The sequence below is a fragment of the Canis lupus genome, chromosome 11 (genome assembly GCF_048164855.1).
Source record: "Canis lupus baileyi chromosome 11, mCanLup2.hap1, whole genome shotgun sequence".
Taxonomy (NCBI): Eukaryota; Metazoa; Chordata; class Mammalia; order Carnivora; family Canidae; genus Canis; species Canis lupus.
Window position 1 is genome coordinate 22,907,434 of NC_132848.1, and position 20,451 is coordinate 22,927,884.

At 44.7% G+C, this 20,451-nt stretch overlaps 1 protein-coding gene and 1 long non-coding RNA gene across 2 annotated transcripts in view; both read right to left on the reverse strand.

Moving 5' to 3' along the window:
- ATXN10 (ataxin 10) overlaps nucleotides 1–20,451 on the reverse strand; it is a 162,402-nt gene that overhangs the window by 5,712 nt on the left and 136,239 nt on the right. The gene's annotated exons all lie outside the window — the stretch shown is intronic.
- LOC140642663 (uncharacterized) lies at nucleotides 245–20,445 on the reverse strand. The gene is made up of 2 exons (XR_012039081.1): nucleotides 5,122–20,445; nucleotides 245–4,831 (listed from the first exon to the last, which is right to left on the reverse strand). It is a non-coding gene; the product is annotated as an uncharacterized lncRNA (long non-coding RNA).

The window sequence follows — 20,451 nt, forward strand, 5'->3', positions numbered from 1 at the left end:
TAAATGTCCTGTGCTGTACGGGAACGCAGGGCCAGGAGGGCAGGGACTCTGTTCCGGTCACTGCTCTAGCACTCTAGCTGAAAGACTGCTGAAAATAGGGGTTGGCAAATTAGGACCTGTTTTTTTTGTGTGGAAGCAAGTTAAGAATAGTTTCTGTATCTTTAAACACTTGGGGGGAAAAAATTAAAAGACCACTACTAATTTGTGACACATGAAAATTAACTGAAACTCAAACTTCAGCATCTGTAATAAATAAAGTTTTATTGGCAGGCAACCATGCCCATTCATTTACGTACCGACTATGGCTGCTTTCTTGCTCCAACGACTGAGCTGTGAAACTTCAGTAGAGACAGCACAGCTAGCAAAGCCAAAAATATTTACGAAATTTAAACCTTTACAGAAAAGGCTGGCCAACCTCTGGCCTAGAACACGGAAGGTATCAATAAATATTTGCTGAATTTTATAAACAAGCTTTTAAAAGTACTGGCATTGAAAAGCTTACATTATTTAAATTAAAGCAATTTAAGTATATTAAAAGATTTCATATATGTGTATACACACTATATATGCAGTATCTATATATAATGCTTTATATATCTATACATGTATAATGTATACATCTATATTTAATATAATCTATAGTATGTATATAACAAATAGATACATTTTAGTATCTACATTTAATTTTTGCTTCCAGGATATAGATTTTAAAATTATTTAAATTAAATAATTTAAATTTTATTATTTTAATTAAATAATTTAAAATTATTAAAAATTATTTAAAATTATTTGCAGCCAACAAACCCATTTATGGCAAGGGATTTATGTACTGCCCAATAAAATATACCATTTAATAGGGCACCTTTGACGAGGTTGGTCTAAGATGTTCAGTGAGGCAAGCCTACTTCAGCAGACTTTCACAAAAACCATGTTATAAGGTTTTGCTAATGATGAGGATGGTTTTAAATAACTTCCATATCTAAACTACTATCTTCACAGAATTGGTAAAATTGCAGGATTTTTCAGAGCGCAGGAAAGGAGTTCAGTTTAAAACAGTTCGGGAAATACTTTACATTGCTAAAACCCAAAATACTTCTAAATATGCCAAGTCTGTCGGCAAAAGAACAAAAGCGGGACATGGCACTGAAAGGGTGACTTCTCTTCCTGCTGCAATGACCTACTTCCGCCTTTCTTCTAGCCACTCAAGTCAAAGAGCTGCCCCCATGTTGGGGTGGCGTGTTCCCCGGGGTGGGGGGGCGGGTATTCTGTGAGTCCTAACCAACCTCAGCCCTACTCTCCCAAGTATTCACTTTCTGAAGGAAAACATGGCACTTTCCAAACTGTTGCTCAGGGGCGCCCAGGGGGCCCCTACACCTTCCGCTGCTGGACGAGGAACCTGTGCCAACCACAGAGGACTTCTGAGTAGAGGTGGTGAAGGAGAAGCACTGGGAGGGTAAGGAGGTGCCGAACTGCGGATGGAAGAGGGATGGCAGCTTGGCTGTGACAACGGGCAGGGAGGCGGTCGGGCAAGAGGTCCTTGTGGAGGGACAGTCTTGGAGAACACAGCCACCGTTCCTGCCCGGGCAGCACGTGCTTCTCCGACACAGGCCAACGCCACCTCCAAATGCCGAGATATTTCACCTCACTTCCACCTTCAGCACCATCATTATCTTTTGCTCTTACCTCTCATTATGTCACTCAGCTAACCCCATATGCTTCTCCATCAGAAAATCAAAGCAGAAGTCCTCGTGCGGATCCTATCTGGGGTCTCCCTGCCTGATGCTGGAAACCAGAGTGCCCAATAACCACCAGAAACCACCCAACTGGCTTCCTCTTTCTTCTCCAAATTATTGGTCTATCTGGTTTCTATTTCCCTCCACACTTTTGTATTTTACTATGAAGGAACACCTGTGGTTCGAGGGTCTCAACGTTGTGCCGGTATGTGCTGCTCTAGGTTGTGCAATGTGTTAGGTCTTAAAAGCACTTACTCATAGATGTATGCGTCCTCTCTTATTTGCCAATCACTGGCTAATTGTGAATCCTGAAAGTGGTCAAAACACCAATGCTAACAGAAGAGGGTGGGGGTGTAGATTATAGGCCACAATCTAAAGAACATGAAATAATACTTGGGTTTAGTATGTGCCCCAAGGAGCAGCAGTTTGTCTTCACGGAGGGTAAAGTCATCCCAGAAACACCACCTCTGACAGCAGAGGCTGTCCACTGGCCTCCATAATTCCTAGGGAATTAATGTATCAAAGGAAGTACCACAAGGCCCAGTAAAACAACCTACCCAATTCTGACAGAACTGCATCCATGCAAATGTCAACCAAAGACATTTCATCTTGAGCATAACCCAAACTGGCGTTCTCTTAGCGATTCTGAAATAAAGGGCACATTATTTGTCCTTGGTACGCACGATTTACTTTCTTTCTTCTTTTTTTTTTTTTTTTACGATTTACTTTCTTAAGTGGAGCTCTCATGGGGGAGATCTGATGCTGACCACCTCATGGGCCTCCTCCCCTTGCCCATGCCCGGAATGTGTCTCCACCTCCCACGGCCCTGTGTCCTTAGCACTGGCACACATGCATCCACGGCCTGGGCCCTGGCTGGGTTAGGGGCTCTTGGGCTTTTACAAATCCCAGATGTATAAAGCCCAAGCATCCAAGATGAGCAAAGTAGAGCATGTCACTGTCACCACAGCCAGCCAGCCCGTCCATCTGGCAGGGGAGTGGTGGGAAGATGATACCCTGCCCTAGGTCACCACATGCACTCCCCACTCCAAAAGCTTCTGTGGCCAAGCGAGGGCCGCGCGGCAGGTACCTCACATCCACAGGGTTTTGGTGGTAAAGGATCCTACGGCACTGAAACTAATTTTGTACATTACATATTCTGGAATCATTTTACTAGCCACTTGAAAGCACAGTGTGGTACAAAGAGTCAGAGTCTGGCATCCGTGTCACACAACAGGTTTCGGGATCAGAAACAACCAATACCACTTCTAACTCAAACCACATGAAAGGGTTCTGGAGCCATGAAGTAGTTCCATTTGTATATGGGGCAGCACTCCAATGTCACTTCTGAGACGCCAGACGAGCCCCTATGTGTCCTGGGCTCGGCAGCGCCGGTGCATGGCTGGCATGTACCAGTCACTCAACCAATGGTGCAGGAATAACTCCTCCAGAGCCCGTCATGCTGGGTGTCCCTCTCCTCTGGGGTCCTCCCTTTCAGTGCCCCTTCTCAGGCTGCCGTCACGGGGTCAATCTGGCTCCTTCTACAGGCCGTGTGCACCTGCGTGCTGAGACTGCTGCCTTAGTCACCGTAGCTCCCGGCACACACGGAAGTAGATGGGTTTTGGGTATTTGCTGGATGAATGCGCCTTGGTGCCTGCATGCTCTCCTTGGACGGCACTTGGACTGCACATGAGAGGGGACTGAGTACATGCAAGCAGGTGCCCAGCACTATGCAAAAAGTCAGGCTTCGTGCTACAGGGGTGAGTTCGCCAGGCGGAGGCATTCTGGTTACTTCTAAATAAACAATACCACCCTGGGGCTGCAATTCACACCCGGGGCCAATGGCTGGCACTGAGCTGGCTGGGCCTCTCTTAGGAGACCACGGCAGGAGAGGGTGTGGTGCCCTGAGATTGCTGGGCCCTGAGGACCAAGCCAGTGGGAGCACGGCAGGCACCCTGGACGCTCAAGGTCCCATCTGCCAGGTCAGGAGGATGTTTGTAAAGCACTCTGTTCTGATAAAGGACTCGTCGGGTAACAGGCCACCTCACATGAACTTCTCTTCAGGGACTATGTGACCGCAGAGGCTGCCTTCAACCTAAATAAGGCTTTGCCAGAGGAATGAATCTCTCCACATCTCTCACATAAAGCAAGAGTGTCAGTTTATCTGCATAAAATAGTAATAGTGATAATAATAAGCTAATGGCAGCAGCCACCCACTCCCAGGACACGTCAGGGACTGTTCTAGGCACTCAGAAAGTATTTGATCCACACAAACATGCTATCCAGTAGGTGTGGACTATCATCCCTATTTTACTGATAAGAACACAAGACCTGGGAGGCTCAGGCTGGGCCAAGGTCGTGAATCGGAAGCGGCAGAGGCAGGGTTGGATGCAGGCTCCAGCATCCACCCTCGGAACGACGGTGCCACATGCTGCCAGGCATCCAGCTGTGGGCGCGGAGGGTGAGGAGAGACCTTGGCGGGAGGAGCAGGTGGATCTTCCTCCTGTCCAGTCTGATTGCTGGCCTCTAAGCTTTGCCCACACCATCAGTTAAAGGAACACTAGGTTCTAGGACACTTGAAATAAGGTCTCTGTCTCTTCAAAGAAATCCCGAAGGATATGATAAGCCTGTAGATACTAGAATGACTACCTCTGCAAAAATACTTCTGGAAGTAGCCGAGAGGTCAAAGTGAAATTCATATCTGGAGTAGAAAAAGTAAGCAGTCTCGTCTAATTGGCAGAAGACTAGCACTGGCCTAGCACTAATGATGTCCTACGTTACCGAGGCACAGCTCAGGGTCAGAGATACTTCTAAGCTACCAAGGCTCAAATGAAGAACAAACTGTGGGCATTCTGGCAGACTTCAGATGAGACACGGCAGGTACCAAAGGGTCAACGAGGTTTCTCCTACGTACGCTGGGTGCTGAGCATCAGCTGTCACTGTCCCTGGACCAGATGTCACTAGTCACCTGGGGACGGTCTGCCCCATGGGTCACCCAGAGCCGTGCTGGCTTGCCTCTCCATCTCTCCCTCTGCTCCTTGCCAAGTCCCAGAAAGTCAGCCATCAAGAGTGGGTGGGCCCGCAGATGCTGGGTCATCCTGCTGCAAAGCAAGTACAGGTGGGTGTGGAGGTTCCCATTCTGAGCTGTCGGTTTCCATTTCTATCACAGTAACTGGTGAGCAGACCTGAACGCTCGCTTATCCTTGTTACGGGGTGGGGTGGGGTGGGGGGGTGGGGGGGACGGGGAGGAACTGCTGTATCCATTCCAAAGTGAAGACATCCTTCAGCAGAACTCAGAATGTGCAAGTCAAGTCAAGCGGGCACCTCTGTGGCTGGAGTGGGGTGTGCGGGAGAGCAGAGTGAAATGAGGCAGGGGTAGGTGTATGCTTACCTTCTAGGGATTCAGGAGACGGTAAGGAGTTTGTATTTTACGCCAGTGCAATTAGAAGCTGTAGCAGGAGTGAAGCAGAAAAATCAAGACAGGGGATCCCTGGGTGGCGCAGCGGTTTGGCGCCTGCCTTTGGCCCAGGGCGCGATCCTGGAGACCCAGGATCGAATCCCACATCAGGCTCCCAGTGCATGAAGCCTGCTTCTCCCTCTGCCTATGTCTCTGCCTATGTCTCTGCCTCTCTCTCTCTCTCTCTCTGTATGACTATCATAAATAAAAAAAAAAAAAAAAGAAAAAGAAAAAAGAAAAATCAAGACAACTCTCTTGGGTAGCTGTGTGGAGCGTGATTTGGAGAGAGGGAAGTGCGGGAAGCAGAGGGCATGAGGAGTGGCCAGGGATGACTGTAAAAGAGGTAACTCAGATGCTACTTGCCTGTAGGGAGCTCAAAATCAAGCACAGGAGGCAAAGCCAGCAAGGGCGTGCTGCAAGTCCCTGGGGTTAGAGAGGACAAGCTAGGCCAGGGCTCTTTCCTGGGAAGCCGAGTGCCTGTCCTCAAGGCACCCCCAGCAGACCGCAGGCTCCCGAGGGCACGGAGGGCGTCTGCTCCCTGGCCAGCACTGTATCCCCAGGGGCAGGAACCACCTGCACCGTGTACCCCAGCAGAGAGCAGGAAACACATGCAGAATGCACGGATGGAGGTGAGGACAAAGACACCAGTGACCTAGGTCCAAGAACATGGGAAAAGGATGAAGTACGAAAGGCTATGTGACATTTGAAATTGGCTCTACTCACTCAAGATGGTAACATCCTAGTAATTAAGACGGTATCAGGCAGGGACAGTGGAGACCAAACTAGGAACGCAGAACAGAGAGCCAGAAAGAGAAGCATGCCCACGGGACAGGGGCTTGTGCCAACGTGTCCCTGCAAAGCCAGGGGTAGAAGCAAGGGCTTCTCAGTAGTGGGGCAACTGTGAAAAACCCGAACCCCTACTGTACACCCTAGAAGAATTAGCTTCCAGTGGACTTCACATCTGTCAGAAAGGCAAAACCTGAGAGCTGCCAGTGAACACCCAGAAGAATGCTCTTCTAGCCTCGGGATCTCAGTAAGACACAAAAACCACTAACCACAGAGGGGAGAAACTCCCTCCCCAAGCCCCCCAGAAGTCAGCTCTAGAAACTGGTGCTAGGTGAGAGGGAGCCCACAGGACCCCCCAGGGACTCGGCTGCAAGGGTGGGAACATATGCTGATATGCCCTCACACGTTGTACGTTTTACTACATGTACACTAACATCTCAATAATAAATATACCATAAGAAAAAAAAAAAGAAAATAAGCCATGGATGGATTGGAGGGACTATTTCAATGCACATAAATGAACAAACAATTCACACCCTGAATACAGGAAACATTTCCAGGAGTCAATTTTAGAAAAAGAAAGAAAATGTAAATGTAGACCAAAAAAAAAAAAATTTGACAGCATTTTTGTGACACAGGAAGTCCCAATGGTCAGTAAGCATAACAATGTGCTTCTGACTAATTAGATTCAAATGGCATCACGGCAACATGTTATATTCATCAGAACAGCAAATGTTTTAAGGTCGGTATCAAGTGCCAGGGTGAATGTAGGACAGGGGTATAAACTGGTACGGCCGATTCTGGGAAGTTCGGTGTCATGGAGAACATCGTTGAAGACACACAAGCCACAAGACAGAAATTCCACACCTAGGAAAGAGCTCAATGCTCATGCGCCAGGATACCTGCTCTGTACAGAAACGTTCACAGCGCTGTTAACTATTAACTGTAACAGCCCAGCCTCAAAGTGGAAATACCTAAACGTTCACCAACAGTCCAACAAAGAAGTATAAATGCTGGGTGTTCCTGCGATGGGACACTACCAACTACATGCAATGATTTGGAGGACAATTTTTGAATGACAGATGATAAAACCATGCAAGCCATGATTCCATTTACACAGATTCAGACATAGCCAAGCAAAGCACACTGCAGGAAGGCAGGTGCGGGAGCCTCCGGAGAAGGGCGGGACGGGACGTGCTGTGGGCTCAGTGGAGCCGGGTGCCCCTGGGTGTTGGTTACTTGTACGACTGCTCTACAATGTTTTATAAGCAGTACATACATCCCCTCCTACTTTCCAGTGTGCGCATTCTATTTCTAGATAGGAACAGTCTCAAGAACTTAGGATGACAGCTGAACTGCGACTAATGTGTCCCCCAAAAGCAGTTCATGTGCTCCGCCAGTTAGCCTGTGCTAAGAAACACTGCCTGACACCCTAAACTTCCGAATTCTGGGGGACCCGCCGTCTTAGCGATTGACAGCTGTTGTGTGGTGTGTGCAGTAGGCTCCCAGCCGCTGTGTGTCAGCAGCCAGGCAGAAGGACGAGGTTGGGCACCTTTGCCACCATTTTCTTCTTGAAATCTGTTAGGATTTCCTGGTGCTTCCTAATTACACGCAGAAGAAATGCCTGAATACGATCGGTGCTAGTTTCTAAAAGTGCTTTAGGAAAGAAAGAGAAGTAGTTTTGATTTCAACATAATCTGGTTTCTTTCAAAAACGGGGAAAATGTGTTGACTTTTTATAGGCTGTTCCCATCCTTAACCAGAAAGTGTCAATCTTTATCTGTGTTTGACAAAGTCATCATTCTCTGAGCTTCTTTAAGAACGTAAAAAGGCCACGAGCCAAACATGAAGACAAGAACCTCTTGTCTGAGCAAGGCACATTCACGGTCATGTGAAAAATCTCCAGAGCAGGGCTGGGTCCTTGCTGTCACACTGCAACCCACCTCCTATTTTCACTTTTGCCTGGTTTCTGTCCCCCATGAGGCGCTTTCCCAGCACGGGGTCTGTTTGCAGTGGTACTGAGCTAATCCTGAAGAAAAGGCTTGTCCACTCCTCAAACAGCCTCTCCTGGCAGCTCGCAGACACCACCTGCCCCTGCTGGGCTGGAAGCAGGTGGATCTCTTGGGGTGGCCAAGGCTCACAACTCACTGCGCCAACGCCTGCTGTGCTGGGGCCCAAAGCAGTGTGCCTCTGCCCCAGAGAGGATGTGCACGCAGGTGGACAGTAAGAAGGGGAAGGCGATATCTGAGAGTCAGCTTTATTTTTATATTTTCCGGCTCTGCCAGTACCCAAGTGAAGGGGTGATGTAGTCCACAAAACCAAGGAGTAAGAGAGCCAGAGAGCTGGAGGCTTCCCTTCCCGTCACTAGCATGTCTCACTCCTGTAAGGCAGGTGACTCCAGGCAGGAAGCAGGCCCTGGGGCTCCCCCAGGTGCCTCAGAAGGCAGGTGGTTTGCAGGAAGATGCAAGCAAGCTCAGGACGCACGATCCTGGGTGCAGCTGTCCTCCATCCTACCTACTGGAGCTGCCTTGCAAAGGGCATCTGCGCAGACTTTTCCCGTCCAGCCTCTGAGCAGGGGCTCAGCACATGGTTTCCCTCATGGGGTCGAGAGGACTTACAGACTGGCCACTCACTGAGATCGTTCCTTCAGAGACTCAGAGACTCACCCACCAGGGTTTGTTTGGCTTTTGTTTTCTAAATCTGATGGTTCTAGAAAAATAAGTGGCACTGAAAACACGACACTTGCTGCAAAGAATGATGCTCTCAAAACAAGAGACAGGGGGTTAGTGTTTAAAGGTGCTAAATTGGCAGTGGTGCACCACTGTTTTGACCAGACACTTCTCTGTCACTGCTAAATCTGACCGAGGTCATTTTACACAATAATACTGACATTAGTCGGGTCACCTGGTTTCTCTGTGCTAAACTTCGGCAACCCAATCTCTCAAGTGTTTTACAAAATACACAGTCTGTGTAGCAATGGTATTTAAGTACAGTAACTAAAAAAAAAATCATTCATTAACATCCTAAACACACCCAAAAGTCATTGCTCTTTTTAATAAAGGAAGGGAATGAAGAAAGAAAAACTGGCAAATAATTAACTTTGTAAGAAAACATATACAGCTTAACACTACTACTACTACTACTGTTACTACTGTTTCTTAAGTACAGACCATGTGCCAAGAACCCTTCAAGCCCCCTTATGTGCCAGTGGTCAGTGGGTTCTAAATTCAGCAGCTCTTCCGAAGGCGGAACCTCATCCTCAGGGACCGCTGCACCTACCAATTGCCCCAGGGCTCGATGTCACGTGCCATCTGCCAGTGACACCTCTTGGTAATGCCATTTGGGGACAGAGAGGAGGGAGATTACCAAGCACAAAAGGATCTCCACGGGGGAGCACCTTGCTGGCTCAGTGGATAGAGCGTGAGACTCTTAATCCTGGGTCAAAAATCTTAGTCCTACACTGGGCACAGAGATTATAATCAATCTATCAATGGACCTTGTGGTAACTGGTAAACTTTGCTGAGTACCCTTTTGAAAATGTGCCAACTGTTCTGAGCAGACAGGCTCTCTGGAATCAGAATGGAGCCTCACAAGAGGCTGAGTTTCAGACATTTCCCTGTGGTCTAATCTAATCTAGACGGTAGATACAAACATTCTGAAATAGAGTCAGGAATTATAAAAGCTCTATTACATCCTGTAGAGACACTGGGGACGTGTGCAGAACGACCACAGTGCAAACAGTGTTAGAGAAAGTGATTTTGAAAAACAAATCTCTTGTCTATCCAGATAATGGAATATTATTCAGCACTGAAAAAGAAACAAACTGTCAAGCCACCAGAAGTCCCGGAAGAATGTGAAATGTGGAGCACTGAGGGAAAGCAGCCCATCTGAAAGGCCACATTGCATATAATTCTGACTTCTACAGGACATTCTGAAAGAGCTGATGACAATAAAAACATCAGTGTTTGTGGGGAGGGACGTACAGGTGGAGCCCAGAGGGTTTCCCAGGCAGCAAGAACACTGTGTATCACAATGGTGGATATACATCATGACGCATTTGTTCAAACTCACAGAATGCATGACTCCAGGAGCCAGCCCTGGAGTTTACTGCAGTAAACTCTGGGCTCTGGGTGACAGTGATGTGTCAGTAGACAGTCACCAACTGCAGTAAATGTCCCACCCTGCTGGGGAAATGCTGATGACAGAGGCGGCTGTGCAAGTGTGGGGGCCAAGAACATAGAGGAAATCTCTTTTCCATCCTCTTAATTTTGTTGAAACCTTAAAAGTGCTCTAAGAAAATGTTATCTTTAAAAAAAATCAGGAACAAAAGAATGACATAAAAATAAATTATTTCATGTAGTTTCAAAATTAAAAATGCTTTCTTAGGCTAGCAAACTTACAACGACGATGGAAGACTAGTAAGGAGAAATTAAGTGAGAATGACTAAATATGGATTCCCAGAGACATTCTTTCCCTAAAGTTACACTTGTTGGATGGCACTGTTAAATTAATCAGCTACAAGGTACAGGATCCTTCAGATTAAGAATTAATGGCCAGGGACACCTGGGTGGCTCAGCGGTTGAGCATCTCCTTTTGGCTCAGGGCATGATCCTGGGGTCCCTGGATCGAGTCCTGCATTGGGCTCCCTGCATGGAACCTGCTTTTCCCTCTGCCTCTCATGAATAAAATCTTAAAAAAAAAAATAATGGCAATATATTTGGATGAAGTTTGGTTTCTGATTTCAAATGAATTTTATGTGTTGACACTTAAAACTCTCAAAGCCAGGTGGCTGAGGTGATAGTCTAGGGAAGCCGCTGCCAGGGCCACTTTCATACCACTTTTGGTGTGATGGTGGCAACCCTGGCCTGGTCCCTGCTCAGGGTAAAGTGTGTGCAAGGACATGCACACTGCAGGAAGCATGGTCCACACTGGCACCTCATCACCGGGAAGGATGGAATCCCAGTTCCTAATTTAAGTGACAATAAACCCCAAGCAATGTTGCCCTCAGTACAAGTCAATAAGACAAAGCGGCCCCTGATGTATTCTGGCCTCCGAGACAGGCAAATAGCTGAGCAAACCAGGCTCAGCGAGACAGAACCCGAGGACAGGTATGTGTGTGGTTGGGAGGTGTGCCCATTGGCGTGTCTTCACCTCTGAGTGCACTTAGGGGGAACCACTGTGCTGTGCCTCCGCCTGCACAATGCAGAATCTGTGTGCGACGATACTTGCCATTGCTAGCCTCTGATTTCAGAAAGCACATAACGAAAAGCTCTGAAGGCTAAGTAGATGTGATCTGAAGGAGTACAACTTGAAGTGTTTGAGTCTCATTTTAAAAGTCTATTTGCCAAAACACCTGAATGACGAAATGGGCCCACTTTTGTGAAAGCCTCATTCATAATAGTACAGGGACTCCTCCAGCCATCAGCTCCAGGCCCCGGGAACCGGTTGCTAGGATACTATAAAAGCCACATAAACAGGACTTCTTCCCTCTTTCACTTTGAATGGCTCCATTTAGATGCATCTGTGTATGTGTGTGTGTGATGGGGGGGGGAGGGGGGTACTGGGTGGCAGTGAGGTCCACTCTTAGCAGCCTGGGAGCGGCACCAGCGCATTGTCCAATCCTCTCCCGTGCTCAGCTCGCTCCTAGGGCCCCAGGGAGGCCTCCTTTAACCTGCAGGCCTGTGTGTGCGCTTGTTTGCTTTGGTTGGGAGAAATATTTGGTTTGCACATCTTCAAATGCATTATGTGAAGGGTAAGAGAATCAATGGGAGGCTTTAAAAAATAAAATTAAATCACTAGGAAGTGAAACCAAAAGTTTACCTTTTTACACTAAAGCAGCATTAAGAGTTTTTCTAGTGTTTGTTAGTTCAACAACTGAACAAATAATCACTGAATGTTTATCAGTTATTTAATACTGGGGACTCAGAAATAAATAGAACATAGCCTCCAGAGGGAGGATAAGATTCCCTAGCAGTTCACTGCTTTGGACATTAGGGTGGGCAGCGTGAAGTATTACAGCAGAAAAGCATCATCCTGTGACTATAGCATAAGCACTTCTTCAGTGTGGAAATGCACAGATACCTTTCTAAAAATTTTTTGTTTACTTGAGAGTGCACAAGAGAGAGCATGAGTGTCAGCAGGGGCAGATGGAGAAGCAGGCTCCCCGCTGAGCAAGAAATGTGGGGCTTGACGTTCCTAAGAGCCTGGGTTCATGATCTAGCTGAAGGCAGATGCTTAACTGACTGAGCCACCCAGGCGTCCCTGTTATGTCTTGTTTAAGAAATCTTTGCCTACCTCAATCTAATAACCACACTCACCTACAATGCCTTCTGCCCTCTGGAACTCCTGTTTTACCTTTCACACTGAGGTCTGTGATTCATCTTGAGTTAATGTTTGTGAACAGCGTAAAGTGAATAGTTGGTTACTTTTTCCCTATCACGGATACTGAATCAGTCTAGTTCTGTTTATGGAAAAGACCATCCTGTTCTTGATGAGCTGCAGGTGGGAATCAGTTTTTGGATTCCCTACTCTATTCTGTGATATGTTTTTTTATTATCACAATTATTTAAGTCCAACCACTGATTCACATTGCAATCATGGATGAAAATTCACATCTCTCAGAGGAATTAACAGCTAGAATAGGGCATTTGTACGAGAACATTTATTTGTTGAAAAACTAGATGCTGGGCACTTTATGAACATCACGACCCTGTGAGGGTGGGGCCCATTTTATAAGTAAAGAAGCTAAAACCTGCACAGGGTAAATGAAGTGCTTACAAGGGAACAAGAAGAAGAACCTGTGTCCAGCCCCAGGGCAGCTGCTCCTGCCACCATGCCACACTTCTTTAACACGGGTCAATGGGGAAAACACTGTCTGCTTATTATTCCTGTAAACTGCTACATTTCTGTACACAAATAAAACTTAGAATTGAGGTGTTTCAATGCTAAAAAATAAAAAAAAAATTAAAAAAAGGAAAAGTGAGAAAGGAGGGGAAGAAAGTGAAATAAAAGATCAGAAAAAAAAATCCTGTTTGGACTCTCATTCTGTGCTTGTCCCCTCCCCCTCCAATAAAAACAAAACAAAACAAAACAAAACAAAACAAAAACCCACATCAAGAACAACTGATGAAAATACAGATCAAAAAAGAAAGAAAGGAAAACATTTCAAATAAAGCTCAGCGGTTTCTATTTGGAAACAACACCACAAAATCCCACTTGCCGCAATGAACTGACAAATAAGATATTGACTCTGTGGCAGCAGAACTGGGATTTTCCGACGGCATCTGCTACCGTGTCATTACTGTGGGTGACCCACAAGTGAGTGAACAGCTGGGCCCTGGCTGGACTTGTGCCCCAGGAGCAGCAGCGGTGAGCGGAGGGCAGTCCTTCCTGGTTAAGCACCCCTTTGACATATCTTTTCCCTGAACCTGGATATCCCCCCTGGCCTCCAGAATCTATCTCCAAGAACTGGAGCCTTATTCCTAGGTACCCAGCCTGCAGAGTGGGGTTTACCCCTAGTTTGCTCTGATAGGAGGACAGCCAGCTTGAAGTTCCTAATCTGCAAGGTGGCCAAGAAAGTGGAAGTCTCTCTCACAGGTCCTAAGCACGGATCTCCCATGGGGAATGAGGCCTGTGTCCCATGGGTGTCACCACGCCCTCATCCACATCCCATGGAGGGTGGTTAAGTACGTGGGCATGACCAGCTGACCCAGACTGATCAGAGCACGGAAGGATTTTTATTAACTGATATTTCAGTTCACATCAGCGTTGATTCCTTGTCTAAGCACACCCAAAAGATGTAGTACTTTTTGATATAAAATACTGAAATCAAAGTTCAATAAAAACTTGGCTGGTGTTAATTAGAAGAAGGGGTGAAATCAAACAAGTCTGAAATGATACCACTGCTGAATCCAGCTTACTTAATTCACAAAAGAATTCTAGTATTTCTCTTGTGCTTCAAACTATCCCTATTCTCATCAATAAACCATGCTGCTATCTGTTCACTGTTTTACTCATTCATCTACCCATCCAAGGAGTATTTACTGGACGTTCACTATGAGCCAGACAGTGGCATATTAGGTGAAAAACAGAAAAAAAATGGTCCCTGACTTCATAGAACTTGGCCCAGAGGGTAACTGAGAAGTAAATGGACAAATATGTAATGACAGACTGTGATAAGCTGACAGAGAAGATTCTAGGAGGGGTGCCCTGACCACGCTGGGACCCAGAACTCTTGGCTGAAGAAGGCACAAAGGGAGCTGGGCACGTGGCACGAGGAGGACTGATGAGGGGAGGGCAGGTCAGGTGAGAGGTCAGTGCAGGTGACTACCTAAAGTGACAATTAGGTACATCTGAAAAGCAAAAAAGGAAAGCGTGTCTAGGGGATGCTACAGAAGGGAAGAACAGCTCTGGATAAAAATGAGAGGCAGGCAGAGGCAGGATCATACAGGGCCCTTCAGGATGTGCTGGAGAGTCTGGGTTACTTGAAGCACAATGTGCAGTCCTGGAGGTTCTGTAAATGGGGCACGTTTGTGAGAAATGATGTGGGGTCAGGGAGAGTCAAGAGGCAGAGAGGAAGGGTCCTGTTTTGGTTTTAAGAAATCGCACTGAATGGGGGATCCCTGGGTTGCTCAGTGGTTTGGCACCTGCCTTTGGCCCAGGGAGCGATCCTGGAGTCCCGGGATGGAGTCCCACGTCGGGCTCCTGGCATGGAGCCTGCTTCTCCCTCCTCCTGTGTCTCTGCCTCTCTCTCTCTATCATAAATGAATGAATGAATGAATGAATGAATGAATACATCTTTAAAAAAAAAGGAAAAAAGAAATCGCACTGAATGGACTGAATGGATGGGGAAATCCTTTTCTCCCGAACACCCCATGAAAAGGAGGGAAATGGAGTTGGGAAGCCACTTTCCACTGGCCCAGGCCAGGGTGACTAGACCGTGCTTGGAGTGGTGGGAAGGAGATGGAGGGAAGTGGATGGACCTGGGAGGTGGTCCAGAGAGAGAATCAGTAAGACGGTGACTAACTTTCAAGGCAGGAGAATAAAAAGAAAGAGCATCACAAGTGGCTTCCAGATTTCTGACCTGAGAAACTGGATGGATGGAGATATTCCCCAATCACTGAAAAAGAGAGGGGATGGTTTTATGGGGACATTAACAGTTCAGCTTTGGACATGCTAGGTTTGGAATATCGGTAAACATACAAGCAAATGTTATGCAGGGTATTAGAAATATGTCTGAGACTCAGCAAACAGCTTTGTTTAGAGACTGAGTTTGGGGCGACACAGGTGAAGAAGTCTTTAAAGCCATGCCAATACCCAGAATACAACTCCATGTCACCAACCACAGTAACCAGACTGGCCTAAGCTACTGCCATATCTGGCCTGTATGATTTCAATTGCCCCCTTTAGGACTCCCATGGGTGGGATTCCTTAGGACAAGATGCAGAGTGAGATGAGCACTCCTGAGCTCTGTCTGCCAATGTCCATAAGTGCTCCAACATTTAAACGCTGTGTAGGACAGGAATGTAGGACAGGAAGCAACAAAGGAATCTAAGAAGGATCTAGAGAGACATGAAGAAAACCTACAGAAGGTACTATCATGAAAGTCAAGAAAACAGCAGTATTTTAAGGAGGAAGTGATTAATTCTTTTGAACGGAGTTTCAACACGATGAGAACAAAGTACACTGACTCTGGCAACATGGTGATGACTGGTGATAGTGCGCAAATGAAGCTTATGAGCCCATTCACTTATCTACATGCCTTTTCGAGGATCCACTGGGTTTTTAAAACAGACATAAACCCTCAAGCACAAAAAAAGTTTCAGACGCTAAAAGGCAAGCAGAAAAGAGGTAACAGACAGGGCCATGGCTTGTGGTTGTGTAAGGTGGTCTAGCAGCAAACCCAAGAAAGTTGACCCTAAGCTGACAATGACAGAAACCAACAATCTGCCCTGCATAATCTCCCAAAGCTCAGATGTTGATGCCCACAAGTACCTCTTTAATGGAAAGTAAAAGTGAAAATGAAAACAGAAGGCCTGATTGCAAGTTTAAAACGTAGGTGTACCCATGGATCCCCTTTCTCTACCTCAAGAGAAGATTGGAAGATTAATTCAATGATAAGGATAAAACAGAGATACTCTTGCATGGAGGATACCAGATACCATGCTAGAAACAGTGGAATGAAGTGAAGTGAAAGTATACACATTAAAATGTAGAGATCCTGAAGCTTTCCAATAAAAGGGTGGAATCAGGCATATATTTTCAAACTCAACCAGCTCCTTACCAATCGCCCCACGTTAAAGGACATTCTGAAAAGACTTAAGGCAGAAGGCAGATGATCCCAGCTGGATAAACTAAGACAGAGATATAAGAAGTAAAGGGCAGGGAAAGCAGATTTAAATGAACACTGACATTATCGGGTTTGAAAATAGAATTAAAGTGGGTAACAACAACAGCATGTAAGTTGTGGGCCACTAAATAGTCCTGGGGCGGTGGTAAAGGTTTGAGAAATATCAGACTTTCCTTAGTTAATGATGCATGTTGTAATTTTCCCAGGTAACTATTAACAGAATAGAAAAAAGAATAAAAACATTTGAACTAGAAAAAAAATAAAAATTGAATTACGCAAAATAATCTAAAAGAAAGCAAGAAAAAAAATAAGGAGAGGCTTCAATATAAATATATCAACAATTATATTAAATATAAATGGGCTAAATACAACAGCTAAAAGGCAGAGATTGTCAAACCAGATTAAAGAAAAAACCCAAGTACATGCTGTTTACAGGAAACAACTCTGATACAGAGAATCTGAAAACAAAAGGGTTGAAAATGTTATACCATTTGGTATATATCAATCAAAAGCAAGTTAGAGGAGCTATATTACTATCAGGTAACAAGTATTTTTAGAGATAATGAGATTCAATTTATAACAACAGGAACATTTCTCAGGGCCTGACAGCCAAGAAAGAAGCAATTATGTTAAAAAAAAAAAAAAAACAACAACCTATAAAGATACACTTTTGCCTAACAAGATTGCCTCAAAAGATACAAAGGAAAAATGTATGTAACTAATAGGGACATGACAAATCTATAATCACAGACTGATATTTTAAAACTCTCTGTAACTGATAAACCAAAGTAGAAAAAAAATCAGTAACAATACAAAAATTTCACTAATTTGACGTATGTGGATAAAATGCTGCTCCCCACTACTGGGGAACATTGCACTACTTTTGCAACATAGAATAGTTGCAAAAAAGGACCATACACTGGGTCATAAAGCAAGTCTCAATAAATTTCATGGGACAAAAAAGTATGCACTCTTTGATCATAACTAACATTTATGCTAGGAATCAATCTCCAAAAGAGAACTAAAAAATTTCTATTTGTTTAGAAATTAAGAAATGCATTTCTACATAATCCAGGGGTCTAAAAAGAAACTGTAACAGAAATTAGAAAACGCTTTAAACGTATGGTAACAAAAGTAACACATACCCAAATCTATGCAATGGAGCTATAAAAATACATAGAAAAGGATAAAAGTTTAAAATTAAGTGCCTTAAATAAATGAACAGATATACCACATTCATGGTTTGGAAGACAGTACTGTTTAGATGTCAATTCTCACCAAATTGATTTCAGTCAATGCAGTTTCAGTGAATAACTTAATATGTGTGGATTTAAATCGTTTTTATTGGTCAAATTGGTTTTTGTTGATTTCATGTGTGTATATACATGGATGTGCCCATAAATACATAAGCATGAATGTGTAGAATTTGACAAGCTGATTCTAAAACTTTTATGTGAAAATACAAATGACCAAAAATAGCTATAATGCTCTTTAAGAAAGAAGAGACAAGTTGGAAGGATTGACTCAACTAATATCAAGGCATGTCAGAAAGAGGCAGTACTTAAAGAATATGATATTGGTGTAAGGATAGACAAAGAGGTCAATGGAAAAGAAAACAGAGTCCAAATACAGACCCACATATATTTGGATATTTATGATAAAGACAGCACACTACAGCTAACAATGCATGTTCTTTTCAATAACTAGGCTGGGACAATTGTATGTCCATATAGAAAAATACTAAAATAGACCCCTAATTCACATCATACACAAAAACCAACTCTAAGTGAATTACAGACCTCAATACAGAAGGTAAAACTATCAAGTGTTCAGAATATAATATAGATTATCATCATGATCTCATGGTTGGAAAATACTTCTTTAACAAGATACACACCCAAAGAACTAACCATAAAGGAAGAGTGATAAATTTCACTAAAAGTTAAGAACTTCTGTTATTTAAAATACACTGGGGGGGGGGGGGAATAAAATAAAATACACTATAAAGAGAATGACAAGATAAGCCACAGGAGAAAGAAAACATTAGCAAACATGTAGTTGAATTAAGAACTTCTACTTAGAATATACAAAGATCTATTACAAATAAATTATGGAGAAAAAAAACAATGAAAAAGTGGGCAAAAGGTTTGATCAAGCACATTTTATGTATACACACACACACACACACACACACACAATCCAAATAGCAAAGAAACATGTTAGAAGATGCCCAGCCTTTTTAGTCATGAAGGCAACAATAAACATGATCTATAGTCTTATCTATAGTGGCATGAGGGGATAATGCAGGTGGTATACAAGAGTAAATCCTCATGTCATAATAGATTTATCAGAATCTGATATACATATCAAGAAACAGCAAAGCAGCAAAGCACATTCTTGAGATGTACAAAAGCAACTGCTAGAAGAACGAACTAGGAGTGAACTGAAAGGGTGGAGAGGGGAGCCAGAGACCTTATTATTCTCTCATTCAATACCTCTTGGCATTAAAAAAAAAAAGTATTATTTTGCTTAACAGAAAATATAAGAAAGGAAAAAAAAACTTAAGAATGGGTGGGGGAGAGTGAATGGGAGGTGAGGAGGCAAAGTCAGGGTAATGAGAGAATTCTATGGCAAACTTGCCTGTGAGCAAGAACAGAGGAACGCCATGGAAGGCACCCTGGTGCAGTTTTATTTTGTCCTTTTCGCTCTGGCTACTAGCAAGGCTGGGTTCTAACTTATGGCTCACATCTAAAGACTGCCTGGGCTCTAGTGCTTCTTCACTTCTGATCATTCAGACTAGTGATAAAAACCTTTGTTCACTAGGAGGTCGATTCAGGGAACATGAAACTGTGTGTGAATTTCTTTTTTTCATAATAAATCATCTTTTTCTTCAGGAAGCACACCAACTGCAACTGCACTTGAGCATTCTTGTACTGCTTTCTTTTTGGGGGGGCTAAAACAAATTTCAGAACTCTGTAAGGAACAGAGCCTGTGGTGCCTGATTATAATGCAGTGCAGTGAACCAACTCCGTTTTTCCTCAAAGACGAGTCTTCTGAGGCTGTCTTTTCCTGACTGAGCTTATAAACGGTTTGCTCTTTAAAATCAGAGATTTTCTTCTATTGCTAATCAGACAAATGACAGTATCTTTAGCAGAATAATGAGCACGTCTCCATCTACGTACTTTAAATACATGATTTTCATCAGCCTCTTTTCTCTTCTCGACAGAAGCCATAGTGGGGGTGTTCTGTAAATGCCCCCCTACCTCCCGTCTTCTCAGTGCTAAGCTGGGCTGCTCAACTGTCTTGCAGGGGGTTATATTCTCTGTCCCTCAAGGGGTTCTTATTCACCTCCCCCACCCCAAATATGGACAAGTGGCCCAAGGCATATGGTGGCCACAGTGAGGGAGGGGGCTGAGTCTGACTCTCTCTGGGGAAGTCTTAAACATATACAGAATATCTCTCAAACCAAAACAGGCTGACCCTGGTTTCTGATTCATCATTGTTCTCGATAAGTCTCCTACAGTGCCACTGAGGTCAGTGGCAGAGAAAAAGCAGGTTCCCTGTACACCTTCCAGCAAGGGTGGTCACCCAGGCAAGGGCAAGAACCGGAGCCCCCAGCTTCAGTAACGGAGGGTCAGAGGACAGAATCCGTCCAATATGGGTACTTGGTGCCATGGAAATGTTTCTCCCCATCCCTGGGGACTCAGTGTCGCTCATGCTTCTCTTGTCACTAAAACATTGCTAAAATGGTTTTTCCCAAAGGACTGGATACTTAAAAGACTCTCTAGAGCAAAACAAAAAACAAAACAAACCCTGAAATTCTTCACATTTCCTCCAAGGGACACACACAGTTTGCTAAGGCGACGTTGGCGCCCAGCCGCACACACTGGAACCATGGATGGGTGCTCTATCCCCAGAGTTTAAAGGCACTTTTGAGGAGAAGGTTATTTTAGAATGTCCCACTCGTTGTGAACACTCTAGCTCACTATACTGAAGACCACAAGAGCACCCTAACTTTGAGAGAGTGGCTTAGTTCTGAGGGACAAGCACACAAGAAAGCCAGCTGGCCGTATCCTCCATGAGCCCCAGCGAGCCCCCTGACTGTGAATGGATGGTCAAAACTCCCGAAGG